We start from the raw sequence: 17,507 nt of genomic DNA, 5'->3' as shown, positions 1-17,507 counted from the left end.
TGCCTCAAAAAATAATTGTTGCACTACTTTGAAAAATCTTTACATTGTGTCAATTAGAAAAGAATGTATGATAACAATTTTATAAGATTAAAAAATTTTATTTAAATTTAACAAGGGAATACAAGATATTTAAATACAAAGTTTACATGTGTATTTTTTAATTTTCACAAAGAATTACAGAGGTAACAGTACAAAATACAAATATTTTATTAAAATATTTAATCCAACGAGGGAATACAATTTGTATTTAAATATAAAGTTTATATATGTATTTTTCAATAGAATAAAAGATTTAATCACAAAGAATTACAGAGGTAACAGTACAAGTTTTTTTACAAGAAAAATTTATGTATTTTAATAAAATATTTTTATTCCCTCGTTGGATTATATATTTTAATAAAATATTTGTATTTTGTACTGTTACACCTCTGTAATTCTTTGTGACCATTAAAAAATACACATGTAAACTTTGTATTTAAATATCTTGTATTCCCTTGTTAAATTTAAATAAAATTTTTTAATCTTATAAAATTGTTATCATACATTCTTTTCTAATTGACACAATGTAAAGATTTTTCACAGTAGTGCAACAATTATTTTTTGAGGCAATATACATGTTCTCTCTGTAATTGGCGCTTTAATTTAAAGAGATATCATTTCTTTTTTGTAATTGTAATAGATCACTTAAAACGAGACTTTTCTTTTTGATAAGGTAACATAATTTTGTGACGTGTATCACTTGGGTTATAATTTTTCGGAAATAAAGATACTACTGCTTAGATTTTTTCAAGATTTTTCGAGATATAAAGATCTACCACTTGTTACTTAGGTTTTTTCGAGGTATAATACTACCACTTTCTTTTTTTTTTTTTAGGTAACAACATATACACTACTATACGTGTACTTGGCGCCTTTTTTTACCTTTTTTTAAAAAAGGTAATTTTGTGCGGATATCACGCCTTTTTGTAGTATATTACGCATTTTATAAACAGTATGTACAGGATAAAGTTATTTGGAGGTATAATACTACCACTTTGTTCTTTTCGAGGTAACAACATAACAGAGTAACAACATAATACATATACACTACTATGCGTGTACTTGGCGCTCTTTTTTACCTTTTTTTCAAAAAGGTAATTTTGTACAAATATCACGCTTTTTTGTAGTGTTACGCATCTTAATCTTATAAACAATATATCTTATAATCTTATAAACAGTATATAATACAAGGTATGAAGCTAAAAGTGTTACGGACTATTATTTCTAAAGAAAACAACAATTTAATATTTTGCTTAGTTTTTTTAAAATAATAATCTGTAACTTTTTTAGTTATACACCTTGTATATATTTTTCAATTTATACAACAATTTATACAACATAAAACATAATCGCAATAAAGCATGATTAATGTTAATAAGTCGTTAACTGTAAAATTCTTTATTTATTTTCATTTGCGTGTCTTACTGAATGTTGTTCGCAACTGTATATGTACCGATTATATCTTCAGGTATCGATATTTTTGATAATTATTTTTACGTCAGACATAATTTTAAATCATCTAATTTTTATTATGTCTAGACATAATTTTTGTCCAATTTTTATTATGTCTAGACATAATTTTAATTCAGCGATTTTTATTATGTCATGACATAATTTTAATTCTGCCGCTAGAGAAATTTTAAGTCGATTCTTATGAATCAAGCTTGAATTCAATGTTTAGGTGTCCCAGGTTGCCGATGACGAGGTCCACATAGTGCGCTCTATAGTTTTCGGTGTCCAGGTGTATTAATACCTTGAATTCGATGGCCACGTGTTCCAAGTTGCCGATGACGAGGTCCACATAGTGCGCTTCATAGTTTTCGGTGTCCAGGTGTAATAATACGTTGAATTCGATGTCTACGTGTCCCAGGTTGCCGATGACGAGGTCCTCATAGTGCGCTCCGTAGTTTTCGGTGTCTACGTGTATTAATACCTTGAAGTCGATGTCCACGTGTTCCAGGTTGCCGATGACGGGATCCAGATAATGCGCTTCATAGTTTTCGGTGTCCAGGTGTAATAATACGTTGAATTCGATGTCTACGTGTCCCAGGTTGCCGATGACGAGGTCCTCATAGTGCGCTCCGTAGTTTTCGGTGTCTACGTGTATTAATACCTTGAAGTCGATGTCCACGTGTTCCAGGTTGCCGATGACGGGATCCAGATAATGCGCTTCATAGTTTTCGGTGTCCAGGTGTAATCGTACGTTGAATTCGATGTTTAGGTGTCCCAGGTTGCCGATGACGAGATCCACATAGTGCGCTTCGTAGTTTTCGGTGTCCAGGTGTAATAATACGTTGAATGCAATGTCTAGGTGTCCCAAAAAGTGAAAGTGACGTTTCTGATTATGACGTCATCATATAAGACATCTGCGTTAGGAGGAGGAGGAAGTATCTTAATAAAAAATTTTCACATTTGGACTTTGCGTCGCAATATCTCCGCTCGTAGGGCACGTAGCGAAATATTATGAGAGAAACCCCCCCCCCCTAATTGGACCCCAAGCTATCGATCAAGCCTACTTAGAACTTGATCCGTTCACTCGTTATCGAGACCTCAACATCTCGGGTACTCGCAACCCGTCGCGTCGCGTAAAAGAGTCACGGTCGGTCTCGCTCCGCGTGTACTTGGCGCGAGACACTACCGTGTCTCTTGATCTTCACGCGATGTTAGCCGTGTCAGCGCCACAGTATTTAGCGCGAAACCGATGTGTGCTACCGTCTTTCGTGAACGCCAATAACGTGATACGCTATTGACCGAGAACGAAGCGTAAGTGTTTACATCAACATCGTAGTTGTGGATATAAATTTATATTATATATTCTTCAGTCTTTTCTACCCCTATTTCATATAATATATAATTCTTTAAGATTTGGTTGATTAGATCCAGCTTTATACACGATCAAAGTCCATTATTTTTTTAGAAATGTCTGTGATAGCTATAACTTCCGCAAATTTGGAGATAGCAAGCTATTTTTAATTCTATTATCTTCTTCAGTTTTTTCTATCCCTATTTCATATAATTATTTAGGATTTGGTTGATTAGACCCAGCTTTATACGCGATTAAAGGTCCATATGCGAAATCCATATATAGACCATGTAGCTTGAACTCCCGAAGTCAATTCGCTGTGTGCGCTAGTATACTATAGCGGAAAAGTAGGACTTAGAGCGCCCATGGTGGCCGGAATTTGCATTATTTGCTGGAGTTTTCTAATACATCGTAATGGAAAAATTGCGGAAAGGAAATTTAAATTTTTGCGTGCACACGTGTAAGAATGTATTTCACAATACAAGTTCAGAAATAAAATTTTATTCCTTTCCAAAAGCGATTTATAAAATTGAGCAGCGAAAAATGTGGATACGTTGGGTACAAAAAATAAAGTAAGTATATTTTTTGAGATTATATGATCATATTTCACCTCGTTTAAAATAATGGTATTTATTTAGAATACGGGCCTCACCTCCAATATCAATAAAATTATGCTTAATCGACATGTGACCACGGGGCATGTACATGTCGCTACATTTCATCGATATGACAGGTTTTCTAACCTAAATGGTTGTCAACTTTAACGATTAATATCTCGCTTCACGAGGCAGACCGCCGCGTTTTTCTTCCAGATTCTTTCGTTTCGTGTAAAAACGCGTCGGTTAAGCATAATTTTATCGATATTGGAGGTGAGGAGCGTATTCTAAATAAATACCAAAATAATTTGTACTATGTTGTCATACAAATAATTTTTGAAACGATTTGTCTGTAGCTCACATGATTGGCAACCAACAAAATATTCACGAATTTGCAGTGCACACTTCGTGGGGAATCGTTCATCTTCAATACAATCAAGTCCGAGTTACGTTCCGAGCATCTCGGCAAAAAAAATCATGAATTAAGTTCTACCAAGAAATCTTCAATTCAACGGTAAATAAAAATTATAATTACTTGTTTGTAGTAAAATTTAAATTATGATTTATAAAATAAAATATAATTAAGTGTGTATTATTTTGTGTAGATTCAACAGACATATGCGTTGAAGAATATGCAATACATTGTGTGTCAAGGACAATGTAAAGAAAGTTGATGCTGGAAAAAATACTTTAGAGGAACCGCAAAAGCAGTCTTGTTATTTTGATAAATTAATCGAGGCCCCTGCACCATCATTCAAAGTTAACCAGTAGGTTCAGGTTTCGATGTTTGAAACTACTGTGGATTGTAAAAAACTCTATGAAAGAACAGAGATGTTTATATGCACTCAATATGTGCATAATGAGATTTGCCATGCACAAACTCAAGTATATATACCTGAAAATCGTGGCTTACAAATTGTTAAGAGAAGGCATATGATAGACAAGTGTTGCGGTTCTAATATAATTGTTCAGATCGACAAAGCGATTGGTCCTGGTACTTCTAATTTGAAAAATTCAATAGTGTGTACAACAGATTTTCATGGCATATTGTCAATAACAAAAGACCAAGAAATGCTTGATCTTGGCGATGTCACCTTATCCACTTTTCAATTGCTGCTCAAATGATTACCCGACATCAAACCGAAGAAGATTTCTACAAAAAATCGGCTTCTTATATTTCTCTTAAAGATGAAAACTGGAATGTCATTCTCAGCCATAGGGGTTTTATTTCGCATTCATAGAACAACTACTTCTCGTATCTTTTATACTACTTTGCAATTATTAAGAGTTGCTTGTAGTCGATTCATTTTCTGGCCTTGTCGAGAAGTAGTTCAAAATACTTTGCCCGAAGTTTTCAAAACATCGTACAAGGATTGCAGAGTAATTATCGATTGTACCGAAATAAAGGTGGAACAACCAAATACTGTAGAAAATCGGGTGTACCTGTATTCGCATTATAAAAAAGGCTTTACAGTAAAAATTTTTGTTGGATGCACTTCAAGTGGTTTAATTTCATTTATCTCGAATTGTTATGGAGGACGAACTAGTGTCAGTCAAATCACTATTAATTCAGGGATATTAGACTTGCTCAAGCCTGGTGATGTTGTCCTTGCGGATAAAGGAATTCAAACTGTTATTGATGAAAATGGTAAAGGAGCTCTAATTGTTATGCCGCCATTCTTACGCGATCCACAGTTTTCAGCTGAAGATGTAGAGAGAACGTATAAAGTCGCGAAAGTGAGAATTCACATCGAAAAAATTATGCAAAGATTGAGAATTTACAAAATTTTGGATAAATTTTCAATCGATATGCTTCCTCATGCCAATAATATTGTATTCATGTGCGTCCTTGTGAACTTGCAGCCACCGATTATTAAAAACGGAGATGTAGATGAAACAGAAATCGCAAAGGTAGACTAGAATAGAATAAAGAGCTCGGTATAATGATATGTTCAGTATACAAATAAGTATCCAAATACTTGTATACAAATAAATATCGAATTAATAAAATATAAAATAAATAAAAACATTGTTTAATATTTTATTTCACCAAAGGTACGGTTTAACAGTAAATAAAATATTAAAGTTATGAGAAACCTCTTAATTATTTTACTATTTAATTTTTAAATTTTTATATATTATTATATGTATATATTATTTTTATATATTCTCTATATATAATATATAATATATTTTTTATACATTATTATTATTGTCCAAACGCACTATTGCTTCCAAAAAGTGTTGAAAATAAAATTTCTCAAGTTTCGGGATCAGAAATTTCAAAAAATCTTTGTCTCTGTGAACTGACACGACACAGCTTCCCTTAGGAGACCAGACATAAAGGTCACATACCGTTAGTCCAGTCACATACAACTGTATCTGACAATGAGTGTAGTATTGGTGAGTTTTTTTTAGCTCGATATTGCCATTCCAATAATATAGATATTTTACGTTTATCTTATACGAATCAAAGTCGACAACCGGAAGTTTTTCGCACGAGACAGGACACTTGATTTCAACTAGTTGCGTTATACATTCATCTTCAATTACCACACCATCAGGTGATGGCGCAAAGCCACGGCTGAGTTTTTGATACCACTACTCCTATCTGAATGACTTTTGCTCCATGGATGGCTTCGTATTCTTTCAAAGCTTTACCTTCGTTTTTTGAGCCATACTGTGTATTTTTTTAGCTTGACCGGTTATACACGAGGGAGTCAAAAACTTGTTGACCAAAGCATCGATCTTTTCTGATTGCCTCGTTTTGATCGAATGTGCTCTTGAGCTAGCAGAGATCCTAATGTTTCGCACAGAAAACCATTTATCTGAGTAAGACTGTTCCCGAGTGTCCACGCATATCAGGATTATTTGAGTCTCATCCAGATTAACTTCTCGTGCGTAAAAAGCTTTCAGCACTTTATCCGCTATTATATAATTTGATGAGTATACTAGATGATCCTCGCAAAAGTTAAGCAAATTAATAATGCATGCATCGCAATTATTAATGTCACTGAATTAAATCGTTAAGTAGATATATTGTAGCAAAATTTCTTTGACGAATCGTTCGTTTTGGGTTACGTTGTATTCTTTGAGAATTATTCGTAATGCCGAGGAATGCTTGAGATTTCCGAGTTGTAGACTAAGAAGAACACTGGAATTTGCACAATTGGTCTCGGGTACTTTTGGTTTAAATAAATTTGCGATACGCATTGGTTTTGCAAACATTTCATGGCCCAACTGCTTGTCTGATGGTCTGCCCCATTCCTGCTAAAGACTTGTTTTTGTAACACTCCTATTAGAGTTGACATAATGTATAAGAGCATATATGTGCTTGCATTTTCTTCCGGCTTGTGATACGCACGTGCACGATGCACAAGTTATGTGACGTTTATCGGAAAGCTGCAATAATGTATTTTGAATAAATAATCAAAACAATAATTTTTTGCCCTTGTTTAAACGTTTTTTTATTTATTTACGATTGACTTGAATTTCATTAATATTGATATACTTACATGTAATTGTACCTTGTACGGAATAGCATTGACAGATGTTTGCGGTATTACACTGTACCTTATTAAATGGCTTATATTTTCATTACGCAATTCTTCAACGCGAACCACATACGATATTGCTAAAGCTTTTTCTTTTGGTATTGCACTTGGATTAAATTTAATGTCATGAGTGACAGGTCCAAATCCCGTTCGTATGATAATATTCATTGCAAAAAGTCAGAGAGAGGTTAACCTTTAAAACAAATGTAGGTTAATTTCTCTCGAAAAATCTTTTCAACTATAATTTTTGTAATATCATCATTGAAAATAAGATTTAAATTACCTAACGACAGTTTACGTAGCTCAAATATTCACAATCGATCCCAGCAAACGAAAAAAGATTGAAAAGAATTAAAACAGGATTGCCAGGAATTCAATTAAGAACTTTCCGAATTCCATTCTGTCCAAAAAAAGGATTGAAATAGTTTCAATATCATGGAATTCCTTATTTTGGAAAGAATTTGTCTTTTTTGAATCCCATCCAATTCCAACACAAAAATATTATACCACTGAATGCCAGGTTAGGGATTGGAAAGTTTCGTGATGAATTCCATTGAATACCATTGATTCCGTTAACGAAATGAATACCACTGAATGCCAGGTTAGGGATTGGAAAGTTTCTTGATGAACTCCATTGAATACCATTGATTCCGTTAACGAAATGAATACCATTGAACGCCAAACTAGGAATTAAAAATTTCCGTATTGAATTCCATTGAATTTCGTCTATTCTGACAATAAAATGAATACCATTGAATGCCAGGATAGGGATTAAAAAGTGTCCGTGTTGAACTCTGTGGCGGTACGCGCCAATAATAGTACACGCCCGCGCGGTATCTGCATTACCGGCAATTCGCGTCGACGCCGCTAGGCGTCGCATCGCCGGGGCATCTTCTCGAGTTCAAAGTTTCGTCTCGACCGCTATGTAAAGGGACCCCCTACGGTGCCTGACAGATCTTACAAATCTCATTTTCGGGCTAATTGCCCGTCGGCAGTAGTGCGTGTAATGCCCTTAGGCATACACAAAAGCTTACCGATGAACAACGGCGCTTGGTCGCCCAACGGAGGCGCGAGACGTTTCCTAAACCATCTAATGCCATGCAATTCCATAACCTTTACGGATTTCATAGGAGTGGATGGAATTTAAAATTTCTTTTTTGGATTCCATGGGATTGGGCCATCTCATTTCGAATCCCATCTAATTTCATCTAATTCCGCCAAAAAAGGGATTCAAAGGTATTAAAAAATTTTAATATCTTTTAATCCTTTTGCGTTTGCTGGGATGACAGCTATTCCATACAGCTATTCCATCAAAAAGTGCGATATTTCACTAACCGTGGCAGCACTAGTCTCTGCGCACACAGCGAATATCGATTTGACATTGCGTCAATTATTGTAAATGCTATTATGTAAATGCTTTTTCAATTCATAAAAAGGTTAAATTTTACAATTAAAAAAAGTGTGCAAATTAGAAACTTGCACATTGCTTCCTCATCATTACAGATCGTTACCATTGCTGTTATTTTATTTCGCTTATAAAGCTTTCTCTATGAGGAAGCCAAACTAATAAATACTAATAATTATGCATCAAATAAAATACAAGTTTCCTCATAAGAGGAGTTTTATGAGAGAAATAAAATAATAGCAATGGTAGTGATCTATAATGATGAGGAACCAATGTGTAAGTTTCTAATTTTTTATTCTTTGTAGAGCTTTATTACGTAAATGTTTATTATGGTAATTTGAGTGTTTAACAATGTAGGTTTATTTTTATATGCCTCTATTAATATTGTTATTTGTTTTTTATTCCACGACATTTTCGAATCTGACGTTTGACGTGTATGTACTATAAAATTAGCACAATTAAAATTTCTTTTCTGAAGATACTGTCGATCGTCTGCTCGAGCGTGACTATTTTCAATGTTTTAATTGGTATACATGTAATGATGCATGCCAGCGTGCTTCGCTGACCTCGCTCAATGCATGAACGTATCTATGCATGCATCAAAGCAAGCATATAGCAGCATGCTAATCATTCAAGAAATCATGTGATTTCGGCTTTAGAACCTCCGCACAAGACTCTCGTATGGTAGCGTAACGTAACGTGAGGGTGCCGTCACATGGCAGTCAGAAAATCGGAAAACGGAATCTCGGAAAAGTAACGGAGAGGGGGTCAACTAATCAGAGTCAGCTCGATCGGTGCGATTTTTCAAGGGCCGGGCTCCTCATGGAACGACTTTTACGGAAAACTGAATGGCAATCTAACCTTAACATATTTTTAAATTAAAGAAATTTTTATATAATTTTAGAGTATAATAAAAAATACGTCAAAGCTTTATTTTTTAATAGACTCTACTACTACGGTATCTATTTTCTTCTAAAACAATAAAAATAGTTTTTTCAATTTTTACTTATTCTGGAAATATCAGTCCATGGGGAGCCCATGCAGTCACAAAAATCGTTACTTTTCCGAGATTTCGTTTTTCGAATTTCTGACTGCCATGTGACGGAACCCTGAGTTAAATTCATCGTAATCCCGGCATTACGCCATACGTAAGCCAAAGGTACGGCAACGCACATAGAAAAACGTAACGTAACATATCATACGAATCCGATTCGCGAAAACGCGCATAGTGTAGCCCCCAGCCTTACGCCGTACCTGATACGTTTTTTGTGCGTTGATCCACATTACGTTACGCTATGTTACCATACGAGAGTCTTGTGCGGAAACTCTAACGCTTTGTTCTCGAAAACCGATTCACTTGGCACTCCAAACGCTCTTCGAAACATTTCATCCTTGTTGTTTATCAAATGTTAAACAAGGACCAAATGATGCTCTAAAGCGTTTGAACGTGCCGTACCCGTACCGTATCCGTATATACCGTACACGGACAAAAACATTATAGACAAGGATTCCTATTGTCTCCATCCTGTGTCTAAATCGACCTTTATATTGGCGTCGACAAAAGACGGTAGCTCATCGGCCTAGCTCGCGCCAAATATTGTGGGTGTTTCCGACAAGTAGTCGGATTTCTAATCGGCTCGAGCAGTGGTACTCAATCAGTTCATTTCGAAAAATCCCCTAGACTAATCTTTGCTGTCTCAGCACTCGGATTACGGATTACTGCGTTGCGTTGTGAGAAGCAAGTCGCAATTGTTCTTTCTGAAAGTTGAGTTCGTTGAGTTTTAATCAAAGCAGAGAAATAGGTACGTATTATTGTTCTAATGATTAACACTTTATTTTCTTTGAAATATACATTAAATAATAGAAGTATATGTACATACACGTTTCACTGACAGAAATCCCGAAAAACGAATTGTTAACCTCACTAACCTCTAACTTCACTTAACCTCATTACATTGATTGTTAATATGTAATTTAATTGAAGCAATATTTTTTTTAAGCAGCTTGAAGACTTACAAGTCTTTTGAAATGGATGCGAGTGAGGACAGATCCATTGTGAGCAGGACTTTTTGGTAGGTATATTATAAAATTGAAAAATTTTTTTGTGTCTGGGAAGGTTTATTAAATATATATTTTTTGCTGTTATATATTATATTGTACACATGTTTAGAATTAAAGGAACATATATTATTATATTATTTCAATAAATATATTTTTTTTTACAGAAAACTGTAAATGTTAGCTGGCTGTTGACAGACATCAACGTCTGTATCGAGACAAGTTAACGCATTCACTGTAAATATTGTTCATCATCACTTGGATGTATCAAAAACCTGCAAGTGAGGACAGATCCATTGAGCAGGATATTTTTGGTAGGTATATTATAAAATTGAAAAATTTTTGTGCTAGGAAGGTTAATTAAATATATATATATTTTTGCTATTATGTTATTGTATGTACACATGTTTAGAATGAGGAACATATATTATTATATTACTTCAATAAATATATTCCTTTACAGAAAACTAGATTTTAGCGGGCTGTTGACAGACATCGACAATTAAAGTCTGTATCGAGGCATGTTAACGCATTCACTGTAAAATATCTCCTTCAAGGTAAATTCAAAATGTAATTCATATTGTTCCTTATCACTTGGATGTATCAAAAACCGCAATAAATTATTTACATTCTATTACATGTCTATTGAAATTGTTGCTGAACATAGGGATCATACAAAGATGGATATATTTCTTTTATGGAATGTTTTTTTTTAATAACGATGAGGACAATGAAGCTAATTGGCAAATGCACCACGTTAGAGAACCGCATTTCATAATTAGTTTTGTGTGTGTGTGTGTGTGTGTGTGCGCACGCACGCACGCACGCACGCACGCACGCACGCACGCACGCACGCACGCACGCACGCACGCACGCACGCACGCACGCACGCACGCACGCACGCACGCACGCACGCACGCACGCACGCACGCACGCACGCACGCACGCACGAACGCACGCACGCACGCACGCACACACACACACACACACACACACACACAAAACTAATTATGAAATGCGGTTCTCTAACGTGGTGCATTTGCCAATTAGCTTCATTGTCCTCATCGTTATTAAAAAAAACATTCCATAAAAGAAATATATCCATCCTTGTATGATCCCTATGTTCAGCAACAATTTCAATAGACATGTAATAGAATGTAAATAATTTATTGCGGTTTTTGATACATCCAAGTGATAAGGAACAATATAAATTACATTTTGAATTTACCTTGAAAGAGATATTTTACAGTAAATGCGTTAACTTGCCTCGATACAGACTTTAATTGTCGATGTCTGTCAACAGCCCGCTAAAATCTAGTTTTCTGTAAAGGAATATATTTATTGAAGTAATATAATAATATATGTTCCTCATTCTAAACATGTGTACATACAATAACATAATAGCAAAAAAATATATATATTTAATTAACCTTCCTAGCACAAAAATTTTTCAATTTTATAATATCCCTGGTAACCATCTCCGATAGAAAACGATAAAAAAATTTCTTATCGTTTTTAATACGGTTAGTGAATCGTTTATTTACGGTACTCTATCAGAAACTCACGTTACAAAATACTTGGGATCCTATCGTAAATGTCTTATCAGCTATACATCAGTTTCTATCGTCTTTAATATGGTTAGTGAATGAATCAAGAGACACGGTAGTGTCTCGCGCCAAGTACACGCGGAGCGAGACCGACCGTGACTCTTTTACGCGACGCGACGGGTTGCGAGTACCCGAGATGTTGAGATCTCGATAACGAGTGAACGGATCAAGTTCTAAGTAGGCTTGATCGATAGCTTGGGGTCCAATTAGGGGGGGGGGGTTTCTCTCATAATATTCCGCTACGTGCCTTACGAGCAGAGATATTGCGACGCAAAGTCCAAATGTGAAAATTTATTTTTAAGATACTCCTCCTCCTAACGCTCTCATTCAATATTATTATGATTATCAGAGAAACGTCCCTTTCACTTTTTCGACGCTGGCGGCGCAGGTATCGCCAGTTTCGATATCGCGCGCGTATTTCAAAATTAGGTCGATAAACTTATCGGTCAGGAGGAAGATTTCTATTTAAGTAAAAATTAGGTATATATATAATAAATATTGAGTCAACGGAAAAGTAGGTTCTCTATGCTTGGCAGAAAGTGCCGCTAGGGAATTTTTATGTCGATTCTTATGAATCAAGCTTGAATTTGATGTCTATGTATCCCAGGTTGCCGATGACAAGGTCCAGATAGTGCGCTTTATAGTTTTCGGTGTCCAGGTGTAATAATACGTTGAATTCGATGTCTACGTGTCCCAGGTTGCCGATGACGAGGTCCACATTGTGCGCTCCGTAGTTTTTGGTGTCTACGTGTATTAATATCTTGAATTCGATGTCCACGTGTCCCAGGTTGCCGATGACGGGATCCAGATAATGCGCTTCATAGATTTCGGTGTCCAGGTGTAATAATACGTTGAATTCGATGTCTACGTGTCCCAGGTTGCCGATGACGAGGTCCACATAGTGCGCTCCGTAGTTTTTGGTGTCTAGGTGTATTAATAATTTTAAATCTGAATGGGTGCGTTCAGCCGATACTCCGTTAGCCTAGCAATCGTGAGCAGTTGCTCGTTTTTGCTCGTTTCTTCTCTTTTTAATCCAGTAAGTCAAAAAAGAGGAAACGAGCGAAAACGAGCGACTGCTCACGATTGCTAGGCTAGCAAAGTATCGGCTGAACGCACCCAATGTAGGACACGTAGATATCGAATTCGAGGTATTAATACATGTAGACACCGAAAACTACGAAGCGCACTATGTGGACCTCGTCATCGGCAACTTGGAACACGTGGCCATCAAATTCAAGGTATTAATACACCTGGACACCGAAAACTATAGAGCGCGCTATGTGGACCTCGTCATCGGCAACCTGGGACACCTAAACATTGAATTCAAGCTTGATTCATAAAAATCGACTTAAAATTTCCCTAGCGGCAGAATTAAAATTATGTCATGACATAATAAAAATTGCTGAATTAAAATTATGTCTAGACATAATAAAAATTGGACAAAAATTATGTTTAGACATAATAAAAATTGGATGAATTAAAATTATGTCTGACGTAAAAATAATTATCAAAAATATCGATACCTGAAGATATCGGTACATATACAGTTGCGAACAACATTCAGTAAGACACGCAAATAAAAATAAATAAAGAATTTTACAGTTAACGACTTATTAACATTAATCATGCTTTATTGCGATTATGTTTTATGTTGAAATTGAAAAATATATACAAGGTGTACAACTAAAAGGGTTACAGATTATTATTTTTAAAAAACTGAGCAAAATATTAAATTGTTGTTTTTTTTAGAAATAATAGTCCGTAACACTTTTAGCTTCATACCTTGTTTTATATACGGTTTATGAAATTATAAGATATATTGTTTATAAGATTAAGTTGCGTAACACTACAAAAAGGCGTGATATCCTTACAAAATTACCTTTTTAAAAAAAAGGTAAAATGAGCGCCAAGTACACGCATAATAGTGTATATGTATTATGTTGTTACCCTGTTATGTTGTTACCTCGAAAAAAACAAAGTGGTAGTATTATAACTCCAAATAGCTTTATCCTGTACATACTGTTTATACAATGCGTAATATACTACAAAAAGGCGTGATATCCGCACAAAATTACCTTTTTTAAAAAAAGGTAAAAAAGGCGCCAAGTACACGTATAGTAGTGTATATGTTGTTACCTAAAAAAAAAAAGAAAGTGGTAGTATTATACCTCGAAAAAACCTAAGTAACAAGTGGTAGATCTTTATATCTCGAAAAATCTCGAAAAAATCTAAGCAGTAGTATCTTTATTTCCGAAAAATTATAACCCAAGTGATACACGTCACAAAATTATGTTACCTTATCAAAAAGAAGAGTCGCGCTTCAAGTGATCTATTACAATTACAAAAAAGAAATGATATCTCTTTAAGTTAGAGCGCCAATTACAGAGAGAACTTGTATATTGCCTCAAAAAATAATTGTTGCACTACATTGAAAAATCTTTACATTGTGTCAATTAGAAAAGAATGTATAATAACAATTTTATAAGATTAAAAAATTTTATTTAAATTTAACAAGGGAATACAAGATATTTAAATACAAAGTTATTTACATGTGTATTTTTTAATGGCCACAAAGAATTACAGAAGTAACAGTACAAAATAAAAATATTTTATTAAAATACATAAATTTTTCTTGTAAAAAAACTTGGCGCTGCTAGACCTCGAAATTTTAAATAAATAAATAAACTTATTCTATACTTAATTATAAGCCGCATTATCCGCCGTCCGCGTAGTCACGCACACCCATATCACTCACTCCCACATCCACGCTGATAATCATTTAATATTACTCCCATTGTATTCTTCTCTGAATTATTTTTATTTATTGTTGTTTTTATTTATTTAAAAGGTCTAGCAGCGCCAAGTTTTTTTACAAGAAAAATTTATGTATTTTAATAAAATATTTTTATTTTGTACTGTTACTTCTGTAATTCTTTGTGGCCATTAAAAAATACACATGTAAATAACTTTGTATTTAAATATCTTGTATTCCCTTGTTAAATTTAAATAAAATTTTTTAATCTTATAAAATTGTTATTATACATTCTTTTCTAATTGACACAATGTAAAGATTTTTCAATGTAGTGCAACAATTATTTTTTGAGGCAATATAAATGTTCTCTCTGTAATTGGCGCTCTAACTTAAAGAGATATCATTTCTTTTTTGTAATTGTAATAGATCACTTGAAGCGCGAATCTTCTTTTTGATAAGGTAACATAATTTTGTGACGTGTATCACTTGGGTTATAATTTTTCGGAAATAAAGATACTACTGCTTAGATTTTTTCGAGATTTTTCGAGATATAAAGATCTACCACTTGTTACTTAGGTTTTTTCGAGGTATAATACTACCACTTTCTTTTTTTTTTTAGGTATCGTTTATTTACGGTATTCTATCAGAAACTCACGTTACAAAATACTTGGAATCTTATCGTAAATGTTTTCTCAGCTGCACATCAGTTTCTATCGTTTTTAATATGGTTAGTGAATCGTTTATTTACGGTACTCTATCAGAAACTCACGTTACAAAATACTTGGAATCCTATCGTAAATATCTTATCAGCTATATATCAGTTTCTATTGTTTTTAATATAATTAGTGAATCATTTATTTACGGTATTTTATCAGAAACTCACGTTGCAAAATACTTGGGATTCTATCGGAAATTTCTTATTACCTTTATATCGGTCTCAATCAGTTTTTAACATAATTGAAGTTTCGTTTATTCACGAGACTCTATAAAAAATTCTCGATACAATACACATGGGCTTGCATCCTAAATTTCTTATTAGTGGTGCATCGGTTTCTATAATTTTTAATGGTATTAAAGTAGCTATAATTGTCTTTTTAATATGGTTAATAGTGAACCGTTTATTTACGACGCCCTGTCAGAAAAAAATTGAAAAAATTTGAAATTTCTCTGCTATATATCAGTCAGAACATCTTTAGATGTTTGCTACTCTGCATGCCACCGGATTATAACCATGTAAAAGAAAAATAAACCGTATCAGAGATCTTTCTATGATAAAGAAAGAACTGCATTTTTTTTTTTTTTTTTTTGAAATAATTAAGCTTCCACCTTTGCGACAACAGCACCAGGAAGCCAAGGGCCAAAATTTTCACGGTTATTAGAGAAATAAAAACAACATTTACATTAGAAACGTCTTATTTAAAATTGCACTAAAATACAAATAAAATATTTTATTATTTTAATCTTAATAACAAATCACACACACATAAAAATACTTTGACGAACTTTGTTTTCGAAGATGAAAAGTTGTATGTCGGAAAATCCTGATAAGAAACGATAGATGTGTCGGTTCGGTTAAGTCGTATAAATATCGACGAGATGTCTATCGTTTTAACCTTATAAAAACATATGCAAAGTAGAAAGTTTTCAAACGATTCAATTTATATCATTAATATACGATAGAAAACGAACCGATTTGCTGCCGTACAGAAGATGATAAGTTGTATGTCGGAAAATCCTGATAAGAAACGATAGATGTGTCGGTTCGGTTAAGTCGTATAAATATCGACGAGATGTCTATCGTTTTAACTTTATACAAACATACGCAAAGTAGAAGGTTTTCAAACGATTTCAATTTTATAATATACCTACCAAAAAGTCCTGCTCACAATGGATCTGTTCTCACTCGCATCCATTTCAAAAGACTTGTAAGTCTTCAAGCTGCTTAAAAAAAATATTGCTTTAATTAAATTACTTATTAACAATCAATGTAATGAGGTTAAGTGAAGTTAGAGGTTAGTGAGGTTAACAATTCGTTTTTCGGGATTTCTGTCAGTGAAACGTGTATGTACATATACTTCTATTATTTAATGTATATTTCAAAGAAAATAAAGTGTTAATCATTAGAACAATAATACGTACCTATTTCTCTGCTTTGATTAAAACTCAACGAACTCAACTTTCAGAGAGAACAATTGCGCCTACGTCTCACAACGCAACGCAGTAATCCGTAATCCGAGTGCTGAGACAGCAAAGATTAGTCTAGGGGATTTTTCGAAATGAACTGATTGAGTACCACTGCTCGAGCCGATTAGAAATCCGACTACTTGTCGGAAACGCCTTGTGGCACTAACATCGCGCGTTATAACATCGCGTGAAAATTTAATCTAAACGCAAGAATATATATAAGCTTAAATTTATATATATATATATATATATATATATATATGTGTGTGTATATATGTTACTCTTGTCTGAAGATATATTAAGTCAAGATATCAATCTTATTTTATTCGAGAGAAAAGAATAGGACTTATTGATTTAATCTCAATAATGTTTTATTTTTATACTACTTCAAGTTGTGATGAGATTAAACATGTCAAGAATATCTTTGTCTTATTATCAGAAATCTTTCCTGAGAGGGCACCATTTTGATTGATTAAGATTCTCTTTTCCTCTTAGACTTCAACCCCGCG

General features: G+C 34.0%; 1 protein-coding gene and 2 long non-coding RNA genes across 4 annotated transcripts in view; 2 read left to right on the top strand and 1 right to left on the bottom strand.

Moving 5' to 3' along the window:
- LOC143903505 (putative inorganic phosphate cotransporter) overlaps positions 1-17,507 on the bottom strand; it is a 52,548-nt gene that overhangs the window by 23,390 nt on the left and 11,651 nt on the right. Inside the window, exons 2-3 of one of the 2 annotated variants that reach the window (XM_077417143.1) lie at positions 16,954-17,198; positions 16,684-16,755 (exon numbers count right to left, since the gene is read on the bottom strand). The exons of the other annotated variant lie outside the window; for it this stretch is intronic. The gene's annotated coding sequence lies outside the window, so the exon portion shown is untranslated. The remainder of the gene's footprint in view (positions 1-16,683; positions 16,756-16,953; positions 17,199-17,507) is intronic. 2 annotated transcript variants of the gene reach the window in all.
- On the top strand, positions 3,038-5,405 carry LOC143903521 (uncharacterized). Its single transcript, XR_013258731.1, has 3 exons — positions 3,038-3,414; positions 3,795-3,952; positions 4,044-5,405. It is a non-coding gene; the product is annotated as an uncharacterized LOC143903521 (long non-coding RNA).
- LOC143903516 (uncharacterized) lies at positions 9,984-11,089 on the top strand. The gene is made up of 4 exons (XR_013258730.1): positions 9,984-10,199; positions 10,401-10,469; positions 10,623-10,769; positions 10,919-11,089. It is a non-coding gene; the product is annotated as an uncharacterized LOC143903516 (long non-coding RNA).

The sequence above is a fragment of the Temnothorax americanus genome, unplaced genomic scaffold, assembly GCF_048541705.1.
Source record: "Temnothorax americanus isolate GAGA-0224 unplaced genomic scaffold, ASM4854170v1 Scaffold48, whole genome shotgun sequence".
NCBI lineage: Eukaryota > Metazoa > Arthropoda > Insecta > Hymenoptera > Formicidae > Temnothorax > Temnothorax americanus.
Note: the sequence above shows the minus strand (reverse complement) of the source record. Positions and strands in the feature narration are given on the sequence as shown.